Genomic DNA, 26,173 nt, shown 5'->3' with positions numbered 1-26,173 from the left:
TAGATCTAATTGATTTTTTAAAATACTGTACTTACTTTTTATTAACATGTGATAATTGGACATATTAATGGCATTCAGTGTGCTGTTTCAGCACATGCATACAGCATGCAAGGTCCAACAGATTTTTGACAAAGAGAAAATATAACATTTTCAACAATGGTCCTGGAGAATCCAGACATTCACCAGTAAAACAAAATAAAACAAGCAAACGATAGCAACAAAACCACCCAAAACACCCCCTAACTCTCCTGGACAATTTTTCATTTTTGAGGGTCAGGGAGCCGAATTAGGAAAAAAAAAAAAAAATCTGTGTATTTTCCCAGACTTAAGTCTTATGAAGTAGCTTCAGTTGAGCTGCAATGAGCAGGGTGCCCTAGAGAGGACTTACTGAAGAAGAGACACTTCTTACTGATGTTGGCCCCCAACACTTAGTTGTTGCTAAGGTTGTTTTTCCCACCCTATGAAGCCAAATGCCACTTGCCCTCCAATTCCTACTTCCCACTTCTCATCTGCTGCTGTTTGCCTCCCCACAGCGTCACCCTGTCCTCTAATACAGAAGAGCAGCAGTACAAGCTCCGTGCCTGAAGGAGGTGGGGGTGGAGAATACTGGTGAGCCCACAGGGAGGTCTGAGTCAGGCAGGTGGCAGAAACCTCTCCAGGGAAATGGGACTCAGAACTGAATTTGAACAAACAAGGAGGAGGTGAGAATGCTGCCTTCTCAACAGTTGGGCTGCCATCATCCCTGTCACTGCTCTGGTTTCCCAGCCCAGGCTATTTTAGGTCAGGTTGCAGGGACCCACTGCATCAGCAGGGTGGGCGGTGAGCAGCTGGCTCACCTACCTTCTTCAGCTAGGCCAAGGCTGACTGGGAACAGGGCCAAAATGGTCCCAGCTCAGGCAGAGTGAGGGTGAGGTAGGGGGCACTGACCCCTGGAGGGGAGGGGAGGGAAGGCACCCACTTTCAGCCAGGGCCAATGTCTTCTGCTGGCTAGGAACTGAGGAAAGACTTCACTAAGAAGGAAGCAGTTACCAGGCCCTTAGAAGCTGAAGGACTTGTCAGGCTGAATGGTACTGGGCAAAGGCAAGGGAATGAGACTCTGGAACTACTGGGGAAGAGGGAGTCTTACCTGGGATGCCGTGATGAGGCAAGAGGCAGCCACAGCCCATGGTGGGGTAAATAGGGGCAACAGAGGTTCTGTTTTACTTGGTCCCCACAAGGGTAGCTCCATGTAACCCTTACAGCCACCTGTTCCCAGCCAATTCTACCCTCTCTGTTTCAGCAACCCACTCTGCCCTTGCCTGCTGAATGAAGTACTTCCCCCACTCAACCTGGCTGGGAAGAGAACCCAGGGCCTTCTGCATGCTAGGCAAATCCTCTACCACTGAGCTACACCCTAGCTCCTAAGTGAAGCACTCTTAACAGAGACCTTTGAAAAGTCTAAGTGCCACTTCTTGGACACAGGGAACAAAAGGGAGAAATACTAGAAAGAACACTGATTATTGGTTACAGTCTCCAGTCCCCACCTCAGATTAAAATCCACATAGTTTGAGAGTGAAGTCACAGGTGCTTATAAGCCACTGATGCTTACAAGGCGCGATTATGGCTAGACTGAGCTAGGGCTTGGTTCTACCATCAGGCTAGGACCTTCTCTGAGACCCACAATGTTGATTGCCTCAGACTGTCACTGGGGAAGAACCTGTTGCTGTCCCTCAGAGCACAGACAAGTTGGTCAGTGGTTCAACTCCTTCTGGGACCCAAGTGGAAGGAAGACCCAGCCACCTGCAGCTCAGTCATGGAGGGACCATAGTCTGAAAGCCACTGTCAGATACTTTTTGGCTCATTGACCAGTTGGTTCCAAAGTATGCATCCCCTCAAAACTCAGAATAAGCATTGATGTCTTTTTTTTTTTTTTTTTTTTTTTTTTTTTTTTGTGGTGCTGGGGACTGAACCCAAGGCCTTGCACTTAAGAGGCAAGCACTCTACCAACTAAGCTATCTCCCCAGCCCCACTGATGTCTTATTGACATTTCTTTTTCTCTTTTAAACCTGGGGAGACAGACAATCCATTGAGGAACAGTCTCTTACTACCTTAGTCCCATCAGGCTCCTATAACAAAATGGACTGAGTTGCTTATAAACAACACTTATTTCTCACAGTTCTGGAGGTCAGAATCCTAAGATCAAGATGCTGACAGATTTGATGTCTGGTGAGTGCCTGCTTCCTGGTTCCTGTGTACTCACCTGGTGGGCAAAGACACTCTTTCAAGCTCTTTTAAAAGGGTGCTTATCCCATTCATGAGGGCTCCAACCTTAGGACCTGGTTCCCTCCCAAAGGCCTCACCTCTTAACACCTTGGGAGTTAGGATTTTAACATATGAATTTGGGGGGGAACACAAACTTTCAGACCACAGGGCTTACTTCCCCTGAAACTGTTTTACCATGTTTATAAATCCCAGCTGGAATTGTAAGTAAAGCTGGTTTCCAGCTTGCCTGGCACCTGCCCTGTGCAGCTTGGCAGAGTGTGAGCAAGTGTAAACACTAGTGCCCTTCCCTCACCCTCAAACAACCCTTCCAGGGAGGCTCTGCTCTCCCTCTGTTATAAGTAAAGGAAAACAAGGCATAGAGGGCATAGCCTGGCAGTGAGCCACTGGGATTTGGGCCCAGAAATTGGTCCTAAGTGGAGCATCTACAATCCCTGACCCAGCTTGCTGTACTGTCCCTTTCTTGGGAAGAGTCTTTCATGCCATGGGGACATTTTAGTAGCTAGAATTGAGTCCTGAGTGTGGGAAAGGATGGGAGAAGGAGCACAAGCAGGAGACTTCACAGAGGCCTGACTGGCAGCAGATTTTAGGCACAGGGAATGAGAGAAGCTGCTATGAGCAGTTGAGTCAGCAGGGTTGGTGAATCCCCATGGGCATGAAAATCAGGAAAAATCCAAGATAACCCAGAGATTTCAGGGGTGGGGACACAAAAGGGAAGGTGCTGAGGCCCCCAGGGACATGGGGTGTGGTTAGTAAACTGTAGAGGATACTGTAAAGGGGCTTCACCATTCAGATATGAGATCCCCCAAGTTCAATGGAGGAAATAAAAATTGGTGAAAAGCTCCCCAAATGATACAGACCAGGATTTGGCTTCAGCAGTCAACTCCTAAAGGGGTTGCGAAGGTCTGAGGATGAGGCTCAGTCTTTGAATATTTGGAAGAGTTCTGTACCTCTGCTGAGGCTCAAGCAGCCCAGAGCTGGGTCATTAACTTGCTCCCTTCATTGCCTTTTCTAGCAGAGCCCCATGAGCAGCACTGAATGAGGGAAAACCAGTTGATTTTAAGTGTGTAGAGGAGTCCAGGGGGCATAATTCTGGGGTGAGGGATCTGCACCGTTTGTCTTGAGACTCAGGAGTCTATGTACCATGCGTTTGCTGGGAATGACCTTGAACTGTTGTGACTTTTATGGACACTTTGTATGAATTGGGAAGAAGCAGGAATCCCGAGCCTGGGTGCTCTGAGGGCTCTGGAGGGATTACAGCCCCATTCTGATGGTTGGCTTCTTATGGGGTGTGACTTGCACAACTAGATGCTGCACCCCTGGAACATTGGGCCCATGGGTCTCTGAGAAACTCCCAACTCACAGACTTGTGAATACTGTATAGCCAGAGAGTATATTGTAGGCGACCCAAGAGGAAGGAGACAAGAGGGCCAAAAGCTTTACTGAGCATCCCATTTTCAGAATCTAAAATCCCTGGACCTAGACACTCCCAGGATTTTCATCTGAGTGCACCTTGCTCTTTTTCTCAGAGGATTTGCAGCTGTGGGTAGCAGCTCCAACCCCTTGAAGGGCTCCAGCCCTCTGCAGACTCAGGTTCAAGCTGATCTAAGGAAGGTGGCAGATTCTTGGAACTCTGTGTGGCCTCGATCTTCAGTGGCCATGGTCTTCTTGCATGTGTCTCAGTCTGTGGAGTGGCATTGGCATGCTTCTCACTCACACGCCCACACCATCCCAGCCCTGCTGATTAATTGCATAATTAGCTGGAAGCCACACGTTGCCACTCAGGATGAATTTGGTCTAAAAATATTTTCTTATGAAAAACACAACAGAACCTAAAATTATCCCTTCCACATTGCCCAGGGAAACCTTCTGCTTGCCTGCCCTCTATCCCAGCTGTGCCTCTGTTTCTTGAAGAATCTGGGATCCAAAGGCTGGCCAGGACTGCTTATGTCCGGGACAAGGTGAGCTGGGATATTACATTTCCCCCTGGCTTTGCAAAGACGCTTCCCTATATAGGGCAGAGGCCTTTGGCCACCCAAGGAAACTCCCACTTGCAGACAGTCTGGATTTGTTAGTTTTGTCCAAATTTTATAGTACATAGAATATAGATTTTAGCTTCCTACATATTTTTTTCCTCAGCAACTTTGTCTCTCCCACCCCTTGACTTTCTTCCTGAATTCACCAAATACTTTTTCTTTATTGACATATAATTCACATAACATTAAATTTATCATTTTAACAATTATAAAGAGTATATTTCAGCAGCTTACAGTACATTCACAATTCTGTGAAACCATCACCACTGTCTAGTCCTATGGATATGAACTTTTATCTTCTCCAAAAGAAATCCCACACCTATTAAGCTGTCATTCCTTTCTATATATGTGCCCCAACATATAGTCTCAATATAGGTGCCCTCTTGAAATTCATGGTGAAACCCAACCCCAAAGTGATGTATTGAGAAGTTGGGCCTCTTGGAGGTGATTAGTTCATGAGATGACACCCTAAAAATGATATTAATACCCTCATGAAAGAGGCCCAAGGGAAACTTTTGCTTCTTTTCCCTTTCACCATGTGAGGATGCATAGAAATAGAAGGTGCCACCTATAAGGAACGAGCCCTTGTCAGGTACTGAATCTGTTGATGCCTTGATGATGGATTTTCAGCCTACAGAACCGTGAGCAATAAACATCGGTTGTTTATAAACAACCTGGTCTAAGTTATTTTGTTATAGCAGCCCAAAGGAATTAAGACACTCCCCGACCCTCTCCCCCAGCTCCTGGAAGCCATTTTCTGCTTTCTGACATGATGTATTTTCTATTCTGAACATTTCATGTGAATGGAATCCTACAATATGTTGCTTTATGTATATGGTTTATTTAACTTAGCATGTTTTCAAGATTTATACTTTTTTGTGTATGTGGTGCTAGGGATAGAACCCAAGACTAGAAGACTCATCCATTTTGAAGTACATGTCAGAATATTATTACTTTTTATGGCCTAATAATATTCCATTATGTGTACATACCACATTTTGTTTATCTATCCATCAGTTCATGGACATTTGGGTTGTTTCCACTTTGAGCTATTATAAGTAATGCTTCCCTGAACATTTGTCATGTTTTTAAGTAAATGTAGGCTTTCAATTCACATGAAAATATAGCTAGAAGTGGAATTGCAGGGTCATATGATAATTCCAGGTTTAACTTATTGAGTAAGCATTGAACTGTTTTCCACAGCAGCTGTACCATTTTACATTGCAGAGTATAAAGATTCCAGTTTCTCCACAGTCACACAAACCTTTCTTTCTTTCTTTCTTTCTTTCTTTCTTTCTTTCTTTCTTTCTTTCTTTCTTTCTTTCTTTCTTTCTTTCTTTCTCTGCCTTTCTTTCTCCTTCTTTCTTTCTGTTATGTTCATTCACAGGGATGTAAAGTGGTATCTCATTGTTTTGATTTTAATTTCCCTAATGACCAAATTATATCAAACCTCTTTGCATATATTTATTGGTTTAAACATCTTACATGTATTCTTTGTATACATGTGTATTCCAATCTTTTTCCTATTTTAAAAATTGATTAGTTGGATTGTCTTTTGTTGTTGAGTTTTAGGAGATCTTTAAATACTCTGAATATATATCTTTATCACATATATGTTTTGAAATTTTTATCTCCAATTCTGTGTGCTGTCTTTTTATTTTCTTTGTAGTGTCCTTTGATGCATACACAAAGGTCTTAATTTTTAAGGAATCCAAATTATTTTGTTGTTGTTTCTTCTGCTTTCTTTTAATATCTAAAAAGTAAGTGCCAAATCTAAGGTCAAGAGGATTTACTTTATTGTTTTCTTCTGAGAATTTATAGTTTTAGCTCTTATATTTAGGTCTTTGATCAATTTTGAGTTTGTAAGTGATGTAAGGCAAGGGTCAGCTTGACTCGACTGTTCAGATTTCCCAGCACTACTTACTGAAAATATCACTATTTCCTTCATTGAATGGACTTGGCACTCCTGCCAAACATGGCTTGACCAGGGACACTTGAGTTTATCTCTGGATCCTGAATTCTAATCCATTGATCTATGTGTATGCCAGTAACACACTGTATTAACATTGGTTTGTAGTAAGTTTTTAAATTGCAAAGTGTCCATTCTCCAACTTCATTCTTCTTCTTCAATATTATTTTGTCTATCTGTGCTCCTTGTAATTCACAAGAATTTAAGAATTAGCTTGTCATTTTCAAAATAAGTCATCTGGGATTCTGAGAGGGATTTCATTGAATCTGTAGATTAGTTTCACAAAGGTACTAGTCAGGGTTCTCTAGAGAAACAGAACAAATGGAATACACTGACAATTTCTTTAAATTAAGAGATTAATTTATTTCAAGGAATTGCCTCATGAAATTGTAAGGCTTGCAAGTTTAAAAACTGTAAATCAGACCAACTGACTGGAGACTCAAGTAGAATTTCTGTGTTAGGTCTTGAGACAGTTCCTTCGACACAGGAAATCTGATTTTGCTCTTAAGACCTTCAACTGATTAGGTGAGGGCTATCAACTTTAGTGAGGATAAACTCCCTTACTTAAAGTCTACTAACTGGAGATGTTAATCACATCTACAAAATACCTCCACAGCTTCCTATAAACTTCTTGAGACATCTAGATCTTTAATTTAATTCAACATTATATAGTTTTTATAGTCTAAATTTTTATAAAATTTATTTCTAAGTATTTTATTCTTTTATATGATATTACAAATGGAATTGTTCTTAAATTTCATTTCCAGGTGTGGAAGTGTATGGAAATGTAATTGATTTTTGTACACTGATCTTGCATCCTGCAGTCTTGCTAAACATGTTTGTTAATTCTAACATTTGGGTTTTTTTTCTAGTAGACTCCTTAGGATTGATTGTCTGTATAAAATATGCTATCTGTACATGTAGTTTTACTTCTTTTTAAGTCCTCGTACCTTCTCTTCCACTTTCATGTTCTTGCCTAACTGCTCTGGCAGAACCTCTGTTGAATAGGAGTGGTGACAGTGGACATCCTTTTTTTTGTATTACTGTTTGTTCTATTTAGTTATACATGACCACAGAAAGCATTTTGACTCCTTGTACACAAATGGAGTACAACTTTTCATTTCTCTGGTTGTACATGATGTAGTCACACCATTGGTGCAATCATACATGTAGATAGGGTAATGATGTTTGTCTCATTCCACCATCTTTCCCACCCCCACCTCCTCCCTTCCCCTCATTTCCCTCTGCACAATCCAAAGTTCCTTCATTCTTTCCTAGCCCCCCACCCCCATGCCCCCGTTATGTATCAGCATCCAACAGAGGACACCTTTTAGTCTGGTTCTTCATTTTAGGGAGAAAACTTCCAGTGGCTAACCATGGGCTTTTCATGGATGCCCTTTATAAAGTTTAAGAAATTCTCTTTGATTCCTAATTTGTTGACTGTTTTTAATTTTTATCGTAAGAGGATAGTGGATTTTGTCAAAGGCTGTTTTCTACATCTATTGAGATATCATGATTTAAAATTTTTTATTGATATGATTTATTATATAAATTGACTTTCGATGTTAAACCAATTTTGATATCTGGGATAAATCTCACTTGGTCATAGCATATAATTCGTCTTATACATTGTAGGATTTGGTTTTCTAAAAGTTTTGAGAACTTTTTGCATCCATATTCACGAGGTACAATTTTCTTGTGATTTCCTTGTCTAGTTTTGGTGTCAGGGTAATACTGACTTCATAGGATTAGTTGAGAAATATTCCTTCCTTATCTGCCTACTTTTCCAGACAAGTGTGTGAAGGTTTGAGGAAAATTCTTGAAATATTTTATGTAATTCAGCTGTGAAGCCATCTGAGTGATATTTTTTGTGTGGTGAATTTTTAAAGTGACTATTATCAATTCAATCTCTTTAATTTCTACATCTATATGGTTTTTTTAGATAGTTTTGGTGGTTTGTGATTCTCTAGCAATTTCTCCATTTTATCTTACTTAACTGCATTGGCTTCCAATTGTTTGTAGTATTCCCTTATAGTTCTTTTATTTCTGCAGAGTTGTTAGTAATATCACCTTTTTTCATTCCTATTTTAATAATTTGAATAATTTATTCTTTAACATATTTGTTAAAGATTTATCAATTTTTAAATTATTTTTACTCTTACTTTTGAAAAAATCTATTGGTACAATATCATCATACATAATTTATTGTTATATATTCATCAATGCACACAATTTAACAATATAATTCAGTTGATATTAATTGCTTTTATATTTTCTATTTTATTAGTATCTATTATAATCTTTTTTTCTTTCTTCTTGGTATGTGTTTAGTTTGCTCTTTATTTTCCTATTTCTGCTCAGGTTATCAATTTGACATCTTTTTAAAATTTTTTATTTGTTCTTTTAGGTTATACATGACAGTAGAGTCTATTTTGACATTTTTATACAAACATGAAGTATTCTTATTCTAATTAGGATCCCAGTAGGTGTACACGATGTTGAGTTTCACCATGGTGTATTCATATATGTACACAGGGAAGTTATGTCAGATTCACTCCACTGTCTTTCCTTTTCCTATTTGCCTCCCTTCCCTTTATTCCCCTTTGTCTAATCTACTGAATATTTATTCTTCCTCTCTCCCCTTTATTGTGAGTTAGCTTCCACATATCAGAGAAAACATTTTACCTTTGGTTTTTTGGGGATTGACTTATTTCATTAGCATGATAGTCTCCAGATCCATTTACTGGTAAATGTCATAGTCGTTCTTCCTTATGACTGAGTAATATTTGAGTAATATTCCATTGTGTCTATAAACTGTATTTCTTTATTCATTCGTTGATGGATACCTATGTTGGCCCTGTAGCTTAGCTACGGTGAATTGTGCTGCTATAAACATTGATGTGGCTGTGTCAAGGTAGTGTGCTGATTTAAAATCCTTTGGATATATGCTGAAGAGTGTGATAACTAGGTCAAATGGTGCTTCCATTCCTAGTTTTTCTGAGGGATCACTATGCTGCTTTCCAGAGTGGTTGCAGTGTATCAGTTTACCCTTTTCCCCACATCCTTACCAACATTCATTTTTTTTTCCTTTAAGAAAGCACATTAAGCTTTAATATAGAAATATTTAGGTTACACTTAACTTGTGCTCAAGTAGTAATAAAACGTTTGTTCTTTTTTGATCTCATACATTCTTTCCTTAGATATGGCCCATCTCCTGTACCTTGGAGCGACCTTTGGCTACGTGGCTGGGCTTGTTATTTCACCACTCTGGATATATTGGAATAGAAAGCAACTTACGTACAAGAACAATTAATTAGAGCAAAGGGAGAAGATATTTCTTTGTGCAGATTCCACAAGGGCTATGCAGAAATGTGTGTGGTCAAAGCCAAGCAGTTCCATTTACAGCACTGTTTTTTTATGTAGTTTCGACATAATGTGATTGTAGCTTTTTAAACTATGAAACCCCTGAGAGATTGTACCTTCTAGTTGAAATAAAGTATTTATAATAGATTGTGGCTTCAGATGCTGTTTGCTGCTTCTTAGACCTTTAAGAAACATTCTTAATGAACTTGATAGAATTCTGAGGACAGGTTTGTTTTTTTTCCCTTTCAAGTTTTAAATTGCTTCATTATCTAAGAGAGGTCTTGTATAGCTGTACCATTTTCACACGCTTTCTGAGAGAAGTTGACAGTTTCCTTGGCCACTGAAGATGTTTCTCACGTAATCAAACAACAGTTTATACATTTTGATCCTATTCTTTTTTTAACCGCGTGTTTCTTTGGAGTTAAAATGGCTATGATAGCCTCATCGAAAACAGTCTTCAGTCCCTTCTGGGTTAAAGCTGAACATTCCACATAGCAGCATGCTCCTATCTCTTGCTAGTTTCTGTCCTTGCTCCACACATATAGGTTTTTCTTTCATTATCATTCAGTCTTGCTAAAGTTTTGGGGTCATCTCGGAGATCAATCTGAGTTCCTATTAATAAAAAGGGTACATTTGGTGCGTATTCCTTAAGTTCTGGTACCCATTGCTCTTTCACATTTTGAAACGAGGCTGGGTTTACCACAGAGAAGCATATGAGGAAGCGTCAGTCATTGGGGAAGATAAGGGCCTCAGACGACCACAGTCTTCCTGTCGGGCCGTGTCACCGAGTCCCAGGAGGTACTGCTTGGCCCCCACGGTAACGCCGACTGCGTAGAGGTCGAAGACGGTGGGCTCCTACTCCCCCGGGGAGGCGTCGTTGGCACAGCTCGTGAGCAGGCACGTCTTGCCCACGGCTCCGTCGCCGACCACCACGCACTTGAGCATCAGCGCGCCGGGCCCGTGAGCCTCGCTGCGGCCGGCCGGCCTCCGGGCATGGTTCCCCCGGAGCACCCGCCCCGGCCCGGGCTCAGCCCCAGCCCGCCTGGGGGGTCCGCCGCCGTCGCCGCCGCTCGGCGCAGCAGGGCCACCGCCCCCCCCCCCCCCCCCCCCCCCCCCCCGCCCCATGCAATGGCTCCCCTCGCCGGAGGGGAGGGGGCGGCGGGCCCGGGGCGCTGCCGCCGCCTGGGTCGTTGCCCCGCCCGGTCGCCGCGCCCGCCCTCTGCCCCCACCGCCCGGCGCCCGCGCCCTCTCCCCGGCCCGGCCTCCCCAGGAGGATCCGCTGGATCATAAGACCGTCTGGCCCCGAGGGAGACGGCCAACGTTTATTCTTGATTACTGCATTCTGACTGGAGTGAGGTGAAATCTCAGTATAGTTTTAATTTGCATTTTAGCTAGAGATGCTAAACATGTTTATACATATTTGTTAATCATTCATATTTCTTCTTCTTTCTGGTTAATTCCTTTGCCCATTTATTGACTGGGTTATTTGATTTTTTGGTGTTAAGATTTTTAAGTTCTTTGTATATCCTGGAAATTAACATCTTATCTGAGGTGCGTGTGGCAAAGATTTTCTCCCATTCTGTCGGCTCTCTCTTCATCCTCTTGATTGTTTCCTTTACTATGAGGAAGCTTTTTAGTTTTTTATCATCCCATTTATTGAATTTTGATTTTACTTCTTGTACTTTAGGAGTCTTGTTGAGGAAGTTGGTTCTTAAGCTGACGTGTTGGAATGTTGGGCCTACATTTTCATCTAGCACGTGAACAAGTCTCTCGTCTAATACCTAGATCTTTGATCCTCTTTGAGTTGAGTTTTGTGCAGAGTGAGATATAGGGGTTAAATTTCATTCTACTACATATGAATTTCCAGTTTTCCAGCACAATTTGTTGAAGAGGTTCTCTTTTCTCCAATGTATTTTTTTTCATTTTTTAAATTTGATTCATTGTACACAAAGGGTTATAACTATCATTTCTCTGGTTGTACATGAAGTAGAGTCATACCATTTGTGTAATCATACATGTACATAGGGTAATGATGTTTGTCTCATTCCATTATTTTTCCTTCCCCCCACCCCCTCCTCATCCCTAATTTTCCTCTGTACAATCCATCCTTCCTCCATTCTTGCCTCCCTCCCACCCCCCATTATGTATCATCATCCATTTATTAGAGAAATCATTTGGCCTTTGGTTTTTTGGGTTTGGCTTATTTCACTTAGCATGATATTCTCCAACTCCATCCATTTACCAGCAGATGCCATAATTTCATTCTTCTTGAAAACCTGAGTAATATTCCATCATATATATATGTATATATACATATATATGTATATATATGTATATACATACACATATATATATATAATATCACATTTTCTTTATTCATTCATCTGTTGAAGGGTACCTAGGTTGGTTCCATAGTTTAGCTATTGTGAGTTGAACTGCTGTAAACATTGATGTGGCTGCCTCACTGTAGTGTGCTGATTTTAAGTCCATCGGGTACTTAAAATGGGAGTGAGGTATCTGGGTCAAATGGTGGTTACATTCCAAGTTTTTTGAGGAATCTCCATACTGCTTTCCATAATGGTTGCACCATTTTGCATTTCTACCAGCAATGTATGTGTGTACCTTTTTCCCCACATCCTCGCCAACATTCTCCAATATATGTTTTTTGTGCCTTTGTCTAATAGTAGATAACTGTATTTATGTCATTTTTCTGTTTCCTTCTTAATATAGGCATTTATAGCTTTAAATTTTCCTCTAGACATGCTTTCATTGCATCCCATAAATTTGGTATATTGAGTTTTCATTCTTATTTTTCAGCTCTTTTTTATTTTTATTTTTTAACTTGTTCTCTTTAGATATACATGACAGTAAAGTGTATTTTGACATATACATACATCACAGTATTTTTTATTAGCACCTTATAGTTATACATAGTTCTTGGGTTTTAACTTATACACATGTGGAATTCAATTTCAGTCCATGATCCCTCCTTATCTCTCCTGTCCCCCCTCCCCTCTCCCATCTTCTTTCCTGTACTCTACTAGACATCCTTTCACTTCTCTATTTATTTATATTTGATTGGATCCTTCTACCTATGAATAAAAGTGAAGTTCCCTAAGGTATATTTATATATACACATATCATGATTTTTTTAAGGATTCATTCTTCATTGCCTCCTCATTCCCTTCCCTCCACTCTGTTCTCGATTTCCTTCTTCTACATTACTGATCTTCCCTTTATCTAAATGTGTGTATATTGTGATATATATATAGATATATATATATATATCACAATTTTTAATTCATTCATCTATTGTCGGGTACCTAGGTTAATTTAATAATTAGCTCTTGTGAAACATTGAGGTGGTTGTATCACTGTAGCATGCCAATTTTAGATCTTTTGGGAAAATACCAAGGATTGGGATAGCTGGATCATATGGTATTTCCATCCCTAGATTTTGAGGAATATCCATACTGCTTTTCAAAGTGATCATCCTAATCTGCAGCCCCACCAATAATGTAGAACTTATCAGCATTTATTATTGTTTGTATTCTTGATCATTTCCATTCTGACTGAAGTGAGATGAAATCTTAGTATAGTTTGATTTGAATTTCCCTGATTGCTAGAGATGTTGAACTTTTTCTCATGTATTTGTTAGCCATTCGTGTTTCTTCTTTTGAGAAGAAGAAATGGGTTTTTGAGCCCACTTATTGATTGGGTTATTTGTGTTTTTATTGTTAAATTTTTAAAAATTCTTTGTATATTCTGGTTATTTATCCCCTATTGGAGAAACAGTTGGCCAAGATTTTTTCCCATTCTGTAGGCTCTCTCTTTATGCTCTTAATCATTTTCTTTACTGTGCAGAATCTTTTTAGTTTAATGGCATCCCACTTAATGATTCTTGGTTTTATTTCTTGAACTTTGGGGGTCTTGTTAAGGAAGTCAGGGCCAGCATCTGTATGATGGAATATTGGCCCTATGTTTTCGTATAGCAGTTGCAAGGTTTCTGGTCTAATTCCCAAGTCTTTGATCCATTTCCATTTGAGTTTTGTGCAGGGTGAGAGATAGGGGTCTAGCTTCATTTTTCTACATAGTTGTCCAGCTTTCACAGCACTATTTGTTTAAAAGGCTGTCTCTTCTCCAAAATATATTTTGGCACCTTTGTCAAATATCAAATAGTTGTAGGTATGTGGATATGTCTCTGTGCCTTCTGTTCTGTTCCATTGGTCTTCATGTCTATTTTGATGCCAATATCATGGGGGGCTTTTTGTTGTTGTTACTACAGGTCTGTACTATAATTTCAGATCAGATATTGTGATGCCTTCTACTTTGATTTTATTGCTTAGAATTGCTTTGACTATTCTAGGTGTCTTATTTTTCCAAATGAATTTAAGAATTTTTTTCTAATTCCTTAAAAAATATCATTTTTTAAAAATGGGGATTGTGTTGAATCTGTATATTGCTTTTGAGAGAAGTTCTATCAGTCTTTCTTCTATTTATTTTTTTTAAATTAGTGCATTGTAGATAGACATAAAGGTGAAAACACTAGCCAAACTGTCCTATGAACACACATGACGATACTATGGTAAATTTCATCTTTATGTGTATCTATTCTGTGCTCATTGGTAGGGATTTATAACTATTATTATATATTGTTGTATTATATAGAAAAAAAGTGGAATTTTAGGGATGGCATGCACCCCTCAATTAATATGTTGAAATCTCACCTGCAGTGGGAGGGTGTTAGGAGGTGATGACTTTGTGAGGTTATTTAGGTCATGAAAGTGCAAACCTCATAATTGTATTACTACTCTTAAAAAAGAGACTTGAAGGAGTTTGCTTCCTTTCTATCTTCTCTCCAACCCTGACAACATAGCATGAAAATGACCATCTTCAAACAAAGAAGCGGGACGTCACTAAACACCAATTATGCCAGCACATTGATAGTGGACTTCCCATGTCCACACTGTGCTGTTGTTTAAGCCACCTCGTCTGTGATACTTTGTTTTAACAGCCTGAGCTAAGACATCCCAGAACAGGACCTATGTTTGTTGACTGAATGAAGAGAACTGAGTAGGCAGGGAAGGAGCTATGGAGAGTATGAACCTGCAGGCTTCTGGGGGCCATGCTCTATGCCCCTGTATTTAACTCTCGTCTGCCCTGGAGAAGCTTCAATTTCTGACATATCTGTTATGGTAACCCAAATGCCTTAAGACGGGGGCAACTACTAAGCAAACTGCATTACTTACTGACATTTTATTTTCCTATGTAGTTACCTATGCCATGTACTTTATTTTTTTCTGTGACTTTAATTTACTGTCTAGTGTTTTTTCAATTCAGCCTAAAAGACTGCCTTTACCACTTTTTGTAGAGCACATGTTAGTGATAAAGTCTAAGATTTTTGTTTAATATTGGAATTTCACATTTTATTCTTAGGGAACAGTTTTGCTGGATATGGAATGTTGAGTTGATATTTTTATTCTACCAGCCCTTTGTGTCATCCCACTGCCATTTGATCTCCATGGTTTCTTATTTATATTTTCTTTCTTGTTTCTGATATCAAATCAGTTGTTAACCTTATTGACAAGTGGCTTTTCTCTTCCCACTTTCAGGATTCTATCCTTGCCTTTGTCGTTCATCAGATTGATTATAAAGCGTCTCAGTGCAGATCTCTTTGAGCTCATCCTACTTGGTATTTGTAGAATTTTTTTGTATCTGTTCATGTTTACTTGGGAAGTTTTGGTCACTGTTTTCAAATATTATTTTTGCCATTATTTCATTCATTTCTCTTTCTGACAATCCCACATCAGCATAATGGTAAGTGTGAATGTGTTCCACAAGTCTCTTAGGATCTTCCCTTCTTTCTCTATTCTTTTTTCTTCCCAATCTTCAGATTGTGCATCACTACTGACCTATTCAAGTCCATCAATTCTATCATCTGCCTGCTCAAACCTGTTATTAGACAGCTCTAGTGAAGTTTTTAATTTTATTGTATTTTAACTAAAGAATTTCTAGCTGGGTTTGGTGACACTTTTCTATAATCCCAGCAGCTCAGGAGGCTGAGGCAGGAGGATCAAAAGTTCAAAGCCAACCTCAGCAACTTAGAAAGCCCTTAAACAACTTAGAGAGGCCCTGTCTTAAAATTTAAAAAAAGGGGGAAAAAATAAAAAGACTGGGGATGTGGCTCAGTGCTTAAGCATCCCTGGGTTCAATCCCCAGTATAAAAAAAATAATAATTTTTTGAAACTTCTATCATTTTGATATTCTCTATTTAGTGAGCCATCATTATGTTTCCTTTCAGTTCTTTGTATATTGTTTCCTTTAGATCTTTGAGCATATCTAAAATTAATGGTCCAGGGGTATAGCTCAGGGATAGAAAAATTGCCCAGCATGCAAATAAAAATATTTCATTTAAAAAATTTTAATTTTATCATTCTTCATGGCAGAGTAATATTCCATATATATATATGCCACAGTTTCTTTATCCACTCATCAACTGAAGGGCATCTAGGTTGGTTCCACAATCTGGCTATCGTGAATTGAGCAGCTATGAACATTTATGTGGCTATATCTCTGTAGTATGCTGATTTTAAGTCCTTTGGGTATAGGCCAAGGAGTGGGATAGCTGGGTCAAATGGTGATTCCATTCCAAGTTTTCTAAGGAATCTCCACACTGCTTTCCAGAGTGGCTGCACTAATTTGCAACCCCACCAGCAATGTATGAGTGTACCTTTTTCCCCCACATCCTCACCAACACCTATTGTTGCTTGTGTTCTTGATAATCGCCATTCTAACTGGGGTGAGATGGAATCTTAGGGTGGTTTTGGTTTGCATTTCTCTTATTACTAGAGATGTTGAAGATTTTTTCATATATCTGTTGATTGCTTGTAGATCTTCTTCTGTGAAGTGTCTGTTCATTTCCTTAGCCCATTTGTTGATTGGATTATTTGTATTCTTGGTGTAGAGTTTTTTGAGTTCTTTATAGATTCTGGAATATTACTCTGCCATGAAGAATGATAAAACTATGGCATTTGCAGGCAAATGGATGAAATTAGAGGATATCATGCTAAGTGAGATAAGCCAATCTCAAAAAACTAAAGGACGAATGATCTTGCTGATAAGCGGATGAGGACATATAATGGGGGGTAGGAGGGGTTAGCATTAGGGTTAGGGTTAGGTTTAGGGTTAGGGATAAGGAGGGTGGTAAGAATGGAGGAAGGAAGGACTGTATAGAGGGAAAAGGGGGTGGGAGGGGTGGGGGGAAGGGAAAAAATAACAGAATGAATCAAACAACATTGCCCTATGTAAATTTATGATTTTTAATAAAAAAATAGTGTTGATAGTAAAATAAAAATTCAAATTTGAAAAAAGAGAATGAAGTTAAAGAGAAAGTGGAGACTAACAAACTAATTTAAATTCAGTTAGAGAAAGTTGAAGAGAGGTAGAAAATTCATTTGCACTAACTTTTTTGAAGAAGTACACAATTTCTTTTTTTCTTTCTTTTTCTCTCTTCCTTTCTTTTCTTTTTTCTCTTCTTTTCTTTCTCTTTTTTTTAAATTATGGTATTGGAAATTGAATCCAGGGCCTTAGACTTGCTATGCAAGTGCTGTACCACTGAGCTACATCCCCAACCCTTACAATTTCTTTATAGAGACTAACTTCATTATCACTAGTTACCACAATTATACTGTTTTTATGTTTCTCTTGTAGGTATGTTACTTGGAAGTTTCTTTCACTTAAATAACATTGCAGCTGTTTCACTGGGATTCCAAAAAATAGCAATATGTTGCATTTCTCAGATGAATTGGATATAATTATTTAGCTGTGTGACATTAGGACTGAATATTTTTAAGACCTTTGATTTTAGCAGTATGACTCTTATTTATCCCAAAGGGTAGATTAGCGACAATAGGAAGTGTTTGCTGCTTGGAATATCCTTGTAAAGAGTCATATTAGGACATTCATATTCAGGTTGATCATTGCAGCTGCCTTTCAATATTAAGTGGACATGAACAGCAGATAGAATACAAAAATTATCTCTATTTCCAAGAAACCATAAGAAAATGTAGCTGTGTTGGAGAATACAGGGCACAGGGCTGGGAATGAGGAGAATTTAGTCTGGAAGACTGAGGAAGTGTTTGACTATGGAGAGGTCATGGTACCTTTCTAAACCTTATTTCTTTATCAGGATAAAAACTGAAAATCTGTGCCTAAGCAAATGTGTCCTGTGATAATCAGAATAGTGATTCCCTTGGTGAGAGGAAGGCATGAAAGAGGTGTCAGTGGGGCATGTGGGGTATTGACCAGTTTCTTGATCTGGGCACACTTTACACAGGTATGTTCACTATGTGAAAACTTCTCAAGGTGTATGTACTCTTATTATCTGGACATGTTTCTGGATGCATAATATTCAATTGTTATATATAGTGTTCAATTCAATTTAAAAAGTTCCTCAAATGCCTGCTTTTTCACAGGACTTCTGGGAAAATATGTTTGAAAACATTTTTTAAAATGATAATGTGCATTTGAATTTTAGGAATAAACAATTGCAAAAATAAAAAATAAATAAAATAAAATAAAAAATAAAAAATTTTAATAGAAAGTCCAATATCTAGGTTTCTTTGGCAAGGATTCAATTTTCTTATTTTCTTATTTCTTATTTCTTTGTATACTTCATTATTTTGTGTTAAAAATAGTAAATTTTGAATATTGTAATATGACAACTTTGGAAATCAGATTCTCTCCTCTGCCTAGATTTTTTTTTAATTGCTGCCTATTGGGATTGCTGTTGTTTGTTTAGTGACTTTGCTGATTTAATTTTGTAAAGTTCATATTCTTGGTTTGTGTAACCCCCTGAATGTTCTGTTTAGGCTAGTGGTCAGCTAGTGACTCAACAAATATTTTCTTAAACACTTGGAACCAAAAAATAAAATAAAATGTAACCTAATTCAAACCAAACACCTACCAGTTTTCACTGGTGGGCTGTACATGGTGGGGAACATCTTAAACACTAAACCAATTTACAACTCTACCTTAGCCTTTGCTTCCTGATTTCTCAGTCTTAAGTGTGGTGAAAAGACCCAGCTTAAGGCTTTCTCTGGCTTTTCTGAGTATGCACCCCTTCCCTGAGCATCATATGGATTTTTAGTTTCCCAGGAATAAGTGGGTAGCTTTTTTTTTTTTTTTTTTTTTTTTTTTAGTGGGTAGCTTCTTAAGACTCTCATTTCCCAAAACATCTCATCCTCTAAGTTTTCCTACCAAGCTTTTTGGTGCATCTATTATTTGCCCCAACTGTTAACCCTTCTCTTAGGCAACAGGAGCTAATACATCTGCCTTCAATGTTTTTAACAAAATGCGTAGATATCCTTCCATCTTGGGAGAGTTCTGACTCATGTAAAATAAAGGCAAGCCCATCAGTGAGTCACTGGGCAGGTTAAAACAGACTTCAACAAATTTTTTGAGAACAATGTTATCTCTCTGACACTATGATGCCAAAACAGAAGAGTGGGTTGCTATTCTTAAGATGACCACTGCACTAGGGAGGTATGTTGGAACCAAGGTAAGTAAAAACACCACAGATTTCTCCTATTGAGTGCATTGCTTCCCCCCTCCCCATTTTTTAAGTGTTCACCTGATTGCTATAAACCACAGTTTGACTAGATTTCCAGAGTTCAGAAATAGTGAATTCTGAAGATTTTGTCACTTTAGTTGCTGCTTCTATGGAAGCACAAGCACAAGGAGTACTTACTAACATCATTCTTAGACAACCTTTTGCTAGTGTTAAGAGATTCAGCATCTGACTCAAGGATCCACTCCGTCTTAGCAGAGGCCAGAAGTACAGATGGATTACTCAAGAAAGATTGGTGAAACACCCTTTCATCTTATAGCATGAGTCCCAGTGACATAGACGTAAGTCCCACAAGGGTTTTGAGAATGTTATACCAGAATAAATATTGCTGGTTTGGGCTGAAAGGAGCAGAGACAGGAAAAAAAAAATGAAAGAAGGTCATCAGACTCCCCATATTCTACAGGTTGGAAGGAGGCTAAGAAAACTAAGATCCGCCTTCACCAAATGGGAGCAGGTACAATGCAATCTGTGGAGGTCCCAGATAGAACAAAAGTAGAAGAAAGCTACATCTGCTCTCTGTTTTCTGCAGCATGGATACACTTCTTCTTTTCTTGGACATCAGAACTTCAGGTACTCTGGTCTTTGGACTTTGGAACTTACATATGTGGCCCTCAGTTCTTGGGCCTTTGAACTTGGACTGATCCATTTTACTGTCTTTGGTTCACCAACTTGCTTATAGAATACCATGGGAGTTATCAGGTGCCACAATTATGTAATCCAGTGCCCTTCTCATATCATCTATCTATCTATCTATCTTTCTATCTATCCTATTGGTTTTGTTTCTCTGAAAGACCCTGACTAGTTCACCAAGCCTCATTATTTAACTGAGATTTTTACTTAGATTTGACAAGCTGTAAAGGGTTGAAATTTTGACAATATTGGGATAGGGTAAATTTATCTGCATATAGGATGGGGATATCTCATAAAGATTACATGTGAATCTTTGGGCCAAGGATACAATAGTAGGCAGAATAATGGTCCTTACAGATATCAGGTCCTAATATGGGAACCTATAAATGTTACCTTGAACAAAAAAAATAATCTTTGCAGACATTATTAAGTCAAAGATCTTGAAATGAGAGTATCTTGATGTATCTGGGTAGGCCTCAAATGCCCTCATAAGAGGAAGATTTGACACACACAGAGAAGGAAACAATTCGGTGTCACCATAAAGGCAGAAATCGGATGGCGCTGCCACAAACTAAGGAAAGTCAGCAGCTACCAGAAAGTAGAAGATCCAAGAGTCTATCCATCCACAGGGCATGTAACTCTGTCAATGCCTTGATTTTGGTCAAGTGATACTGATTTCAGAATTCTGGTTGCTATAACAATTTCAGGGTAAGTTTATGTTGTTTTAAGTCACCAAGTCTGTGATTATTTGTTATAGTATCTGTAGAAAATGATTCAGGGTATCTGACAGGATACCAATATTTTTCATCCCCTTCAACTCTGAGTTTCAGTGTGAATTCTAGACAACTACTTCTGGAAAGCTGGGGACTTTTTTCTTCCATGTTCTGATTCATCAGTGGAGGCTCCACCCCAGGAACAGCAGGCTGAGAATATTGAGGCTCTGATCACAATCAGCCCAGCTTACTCACAGATCAGAGGTTCGACATCAGGAAAAACAGGCCAAGAAGATTAGAGGCTATCACTCCCACTAGCGACCAGAGAACTACCCCATCCATTTTTCACAGGGGAAGAGGCCATCCATAAAAACCACATAATTCCAATTCCCCAGAAATATCCCCTGAGGAAGTGACTTTATGTGAAACAGTGTGGGCACATTCAAGTCTAAGAACTATCTCAAAAAACAATGAAGGTGTTGGTAAAAGGCACGGAAGAAGTTTACAACTGTGTGAACAACAAACTAAACTGTAAGCCAGCTAGTTTATCAGAAGATACCAGGAAGAGAAAGAGCTAAGAAAAACCTTCCTGGGGTCAGAAAAATATCTAAAAATTATCTCTGCCTGAAATTAATCAGATCAGACTGTGGAGGAATTTATGTACTGGGACATTCTCAAAAACAATTGAGAATTTACCATCAATTAGTGGAGATACCAAATGAGCAGAGAGCTTAACAGGGAGATCAAAGAAAGAGACAGTTGAAGACAGTTGAAAAAAGCCTTGGTATAATAGAGTGCCGTGTGCATGTGTAAGGATGAGCTCTCTGAAGATCAAGATAAAAGATTCGGCACACACCTGTAATTCCAGCAGCTGGGGAGGCTAAGGCAGGAGGATCACAAGTTGAAAGCTGGCCTCAGCAACTTAGTGAGGCCCTGAGTAACTTAGCAAAAAACTGTCTTGAAATAAAGAATAGGAAGGTTTGGGGATGTGCTCAGTGGTTAAGCACCCCTGCGTTCACTCCCCAATTCCAAAAAAATTAAATAAATATAAAAGACTTCAACCTTTGGCAAAATAAACTTCATTAGTATGTTTTTTATGAGTCAGTGAAAAGTATACAAGACCACTACAATGACAGCATGCCCTAAAGAAGAAGAAAGGAGACTCCGAGCGAGATCTCCGGTGTGTGTGACTGGTTGCTACGCTCAGTCCCATGTGGAGGAGGTTGGGAGTCTCGATTCCCTGGGGTTGCTTGGAGTGTCTGCCATGAGAAGAAGTGAGGTACTGGCAGAGGAGTCTATAGTATGTCTCCAGAAAGTCCTCAATCACCTTCAGGGAATATGGGAATTGATTGGGATTCCAGAGGACCAGAGGTTACAAAGAACTGAGGTTGTAAGGAAGCATATCAAGGATCTCCTGGATATGATGATTGCTGAAGAAGAGAGTCTAAAAGAAAGGCTTATCAAAAGCATATCAATCTGCCACAAAGAGCTGAACACCCTGTGCAGTGAGTTACATTTAAAGCCATTTCAGGAAGAAGTAGAAACAACTGTCTTGCAACTACAAAAAGATTTGCACATTCAGGTAGAATTGATGTGAAAACAAAAAAAGGAGAGAAAATAGGAACTGAAGCTACTTCAAGAACAAGATAGAGAATTGTGTGAAATTCTTTGCATGACCCACTATGACATTGACAGCACCTCTGTTCCCAGCTTAGGCGAGCTAAACCAGTTCAGACCACATTTGGCAACACTGAGGGAAACAAAGGCATCTAGGTGTGAGGAGTGTGTCAACATGAAGAGACAGACATACTGTACATGGAAGAATTAGATCACACCCCAGACACAAGCTTGAAAAAGATGTGGTGTGTGAAGATGAAGATGCATTTTGTTTGTCTTTGGAGAATATTGCAACACTACAAAAGTTGCTGCAGCAGCTGGAAATGTGAAAATTACAAAATGAAGTGTGTGAGGGGCTGTGTGCTCAAATCTGGGAACTCTGGAACAGGTTGCAGATACCTGAAAAAGAGAGAAGCTGTGGCAATGGATATGACTGGGTCAAAAGCCCAGGTCAGGAGAGCGCTGCAATTAGAAGTGGATCGGATGGAAGACCTGAAAATGCAAAACATGAAGAAAGTGATTGAGGCAATTCCAGTGGAGCTGGCTCAGTATTGGGACCAGAGTTTTTATAGCCAGGAACCGAGTCGGACTTTTGCCCTTTACTATGCTGAGGACTACACAGAAAACCTGCTCCAACTACATGATGCTGAGATTGTGCAGTTAAGAAACTACTATGACATTCATAAAGAACTCTTTGAAGGTGTCCAGAAGTGGGAAGAGAGCTGAAGGCTTTTCTTAGAGTTTGAGAGAAAAGCTTCAGATCCAAGTTGATTTACAGACTGGGGAGGAAATCTTCTAAAAGAAGAAAAGCAGCGAGTTAAGCTTCAGAAAATGCTCCCGAAGCTGAAAGAAGAGTTGAAGGCATGATTGAAATGTGGGAACAGGAGCAATCAAAAACATTTGTGGTGAATGGACAGAAATTCATGGAGTATGTGACAGAACAATGGGAGATGCATTGATTGGAGAAACCATGCTAAAGAAGTAAAACAAGCTATGAAGATAATGTCTCCTCAAACAGAAAATAGCAATAAAAAATAGAAATTATAAAAGTAAACCCAGTGGGAATTATAGAGATGACTTTATAGAAATAAAAGAGATTATAAAAGAATGTTATAAATAATTATATGCCAATTAAATACTTCGGATAAAATTCCTACAAAAACACAAACTTCTGAAATTGACTCAAGAAGAAATTGACTCTGAGTAGACACATGCCAAGTAAAGAAGTTGAATTCAAATATTACTCAAATAAAAGCCAAAGCCAGGTATCTTTACTGGGGAATCATACTAAACACTAAAGAGGAATCACTACCAATCCTTCATATACTTTTATTGAAAAAGTTGAATGGAAAGGGACAATTCCCAACTCATTCTAACAGATACCTCTGATTCTGACTCTCTGATTCCAACAGACAAAAACACTACAAGAAAGTAAAACCAACAATTCTTATTAATATAGGCATAAAATATCACAACAGAATATTAGGAAGCTAAATCTAGCAAAATACAAAAAAAAAAAAAAAAAAAAAAAAAAAACAGAGGCCAGAGGAAAAGATTAAAAGGGAAATTTTGGACAGTGATTAATGAGTTTGTTATTTTGATTATGGTAATAATTTCATGGGTGTATAGATATGTGAAATGTCAAAATATCAAACTCTAAATGTATTCAACTTACCTTGGTAAAGCTATTTTCAGAGAGAGAGAGAGGATAATTGATAACCCAGATTCTTTTCTCAAACCAGGCAAATGGCCCTATTCAAAGGAAAGTTATTGCTGCTAAGTCAGTTTACTCTTACATTCACACATTCTTAACTACAGTCCTATTAGAGGGGCTCCCTTAGAAAGGCGTACTGCTAAGAACAGTGATCACTTGTGCAAAGAGAAAGAATGAAGGACATGAAAAGTTGTCTGGAGACTAGAATTATGAAGGCTACATGTTACAGGGTTGCCAGATAGGCTGGTAGGTATCCCTGTTATTCCACACGATGAGATCATTACTGTGGCATAAAGTACATAAAATTTCTCCATATTCTGGATAGTAGATTCCTTAAGGAATTCTGAAATGGGTTATCTATTTAACAATAAATATATCTAGAATACTCAGGATAACCATTTTTAAAACTATTAAATGTATCACACACTAAAAAAGAGCATATGCTTACAGAACAAGCATACAATATTAAAAGTAACTATGTAATATCTACCCAGGTTCCAAAACCTTGGGACTTTCTGTGTGTACCCCACCTGCATATCTGTCACATTAGCCTGTAGTCAACTACTGTCCTGAATTTTGTTATGATCAATTCTCTTGACTTTTTTAAATAAAGTGTTACCTCCTCAGTAGTTTCCCCCGGGATTTCCATAACAAACTGTCATTGACTAGGTAAAATAACTGTTTCATCCAGATTTTTTGTCTCTATGACCAAAAGACCTGACAGGAACAATATAGAGAAGGAAATGTTTATTTTGGCTCACTGTTTTAGAGGTCTCAGTTCACAAACAGCTGTAGCTCTGGTCCCAAGGTAAGGCAGAACAACATGGTTGAAAGGCATGGTGGAGGAAAGCATTTCAAGACATGGCAACAAGGAAGGAGAGAGAGAGAGAGACCACTGCTCACTATTGACAAATTATAAACCCTAAAGGCATACCTGCAGTGACCTACCTCCTCTAACCACATCTTACTTGCTTATTGTTACCACCCAGGTAATCCTATCAGTGGATTAATTCACTAATTAGGTTATACCTCTCATAATCTAATCATTTCACCTATGAAAATTCTTGCATAGTCTCACACATAAGCTTCTGGGGGACACCTCATAACTAAACCATTGCAACAACCAAAATATATTCTCTCATGGTTATGAGGCTAGAAGTCTCAAAGTGTCTACAGGACTTCAAGGGGAGGCTCCAGTCTTGCTTGTGATCCATATAGCTTGTGGTGGTCATTCACAGTCATTGGCATTCCTTGGCCACTACACCAATGTCCTCACCTATCACATGATCTGTGTGCAGCTCTTTGTGTCATAACACAGACTTCTCACAAGGACACTAGTCACTGGGTTTAGGTGTACACATTCTTGACAGTATTTTGCTTAGTTTTGCCTCTTTTCAAACATAAGCAGAAAGATATCATGTATATTCTACAATTTACTTCTTTTATTCAATATTATTTTTGTTACATTCATTCCACACTGATGTGCATAGCCATAGATTGTTCTTTTTTACTGATATGTAATCTGCCATGTTTATCTTACAATTTTTTAATTCAATTTACTCTTAATGACTTTTTGTGTGGTTTCTAGGTTTTGCTATTAGTAGTAATATCACTGGAGGTCTGCATATGTGTCTCCATGCCATGTACAGAGTTTCCCTAGGGATTATACCAAGAATGGATTTTTGGGTCATAGAGTATATGCATGTAGATGATACCCTATATTCCCCACAGAAGTTATGAAACTATAAAGGAGAAGGTCCTGGTGCTCCATATCCTAGCCAATACTTAATATTTTCAGTCTTTAACATTGTTTCTGGTCTAATTTAGGTAGTTTATTTTCCATTGAGTTATCTTTTTGCTAGGATTTTTTAAATGATTTGCTAGTTTTTTTTTTAACATATTGTGTATCAGGTCATTTTTTTAGTTGTTTTGGCAGGAAGTATCTTCTTTTAGTTTGTGGTTTATATTTTTCATTCTCTTCACAAAATCTTTTAAGAAACAGAAGTTCTTTATTTTTAATGTAGTTGAATTTCTCTATTTGTTTCTTGTTTAAGAAATCCTTCCTGACTTGAGAGCTTGAGTAAACTGTACATGTTCTCTTCCAAAAACTTTTTATTTGAGCTGGGGTTGTAGCATAGCAGTAGAGCAGTTACCCAGCATGTGTGACGCCCTGGGTTTGATCCTCATCACCACAAATAAATAAATAAAGGTCCATCGACAACTAAAAAAATATTTTAAAAAACT

At 38.7% G+C, this 26,173-nt stretch overlaps 2 pseudogenes across 2 annotated transcripts; one reads left to right on the top strand and one right to left on the bottom strand.

The window, feature by feature from the left end:
• Window positions 1–9,792: 9,792 nt before the first annotated feature.
• Window positions 9,793–10,752, bottom strand: LOC306658953 (rho-related GTP-binding protein RhoQ-like; annotated as a pseudogene). Its single transcript has one exon. The product of its transcript is annotated as a rho-related GTP-binding protein RhoQ-like (transcript).
• A 10,861-nt stretch (window positions 10,753–21,613) lies between these two features.
• LOC306659609 (protein regulator of cytokinesis 1-like) lies at window positions 21,614–23,151 on the top strand (annotated as a pseudogene). Its single transcript has one exon. The product of its transcript is annotated as a protein regulator of cytokinesis 1-like (transcript).
• The last annotated feature ends 3,022 nt before the right edge of the window (window positions 23,152–26,173 follow it).

Source organism: Sciurus vulgaris (assembly GCF_902686455.1).
Source record: "Sciurus vulgaris genome assembly, chromosome: 4".
NCBI lineage: Eukaryota > Metazoa > Chordata > Mammalia > Rodentia > Sciuridae > Sciurus > Sciurus vulgaris.
The sequence above is the reverse complement of the archived record's forward strand: the minus strand, read 5'-3'. Positions and strand labels throughout refer to the sequence as shown.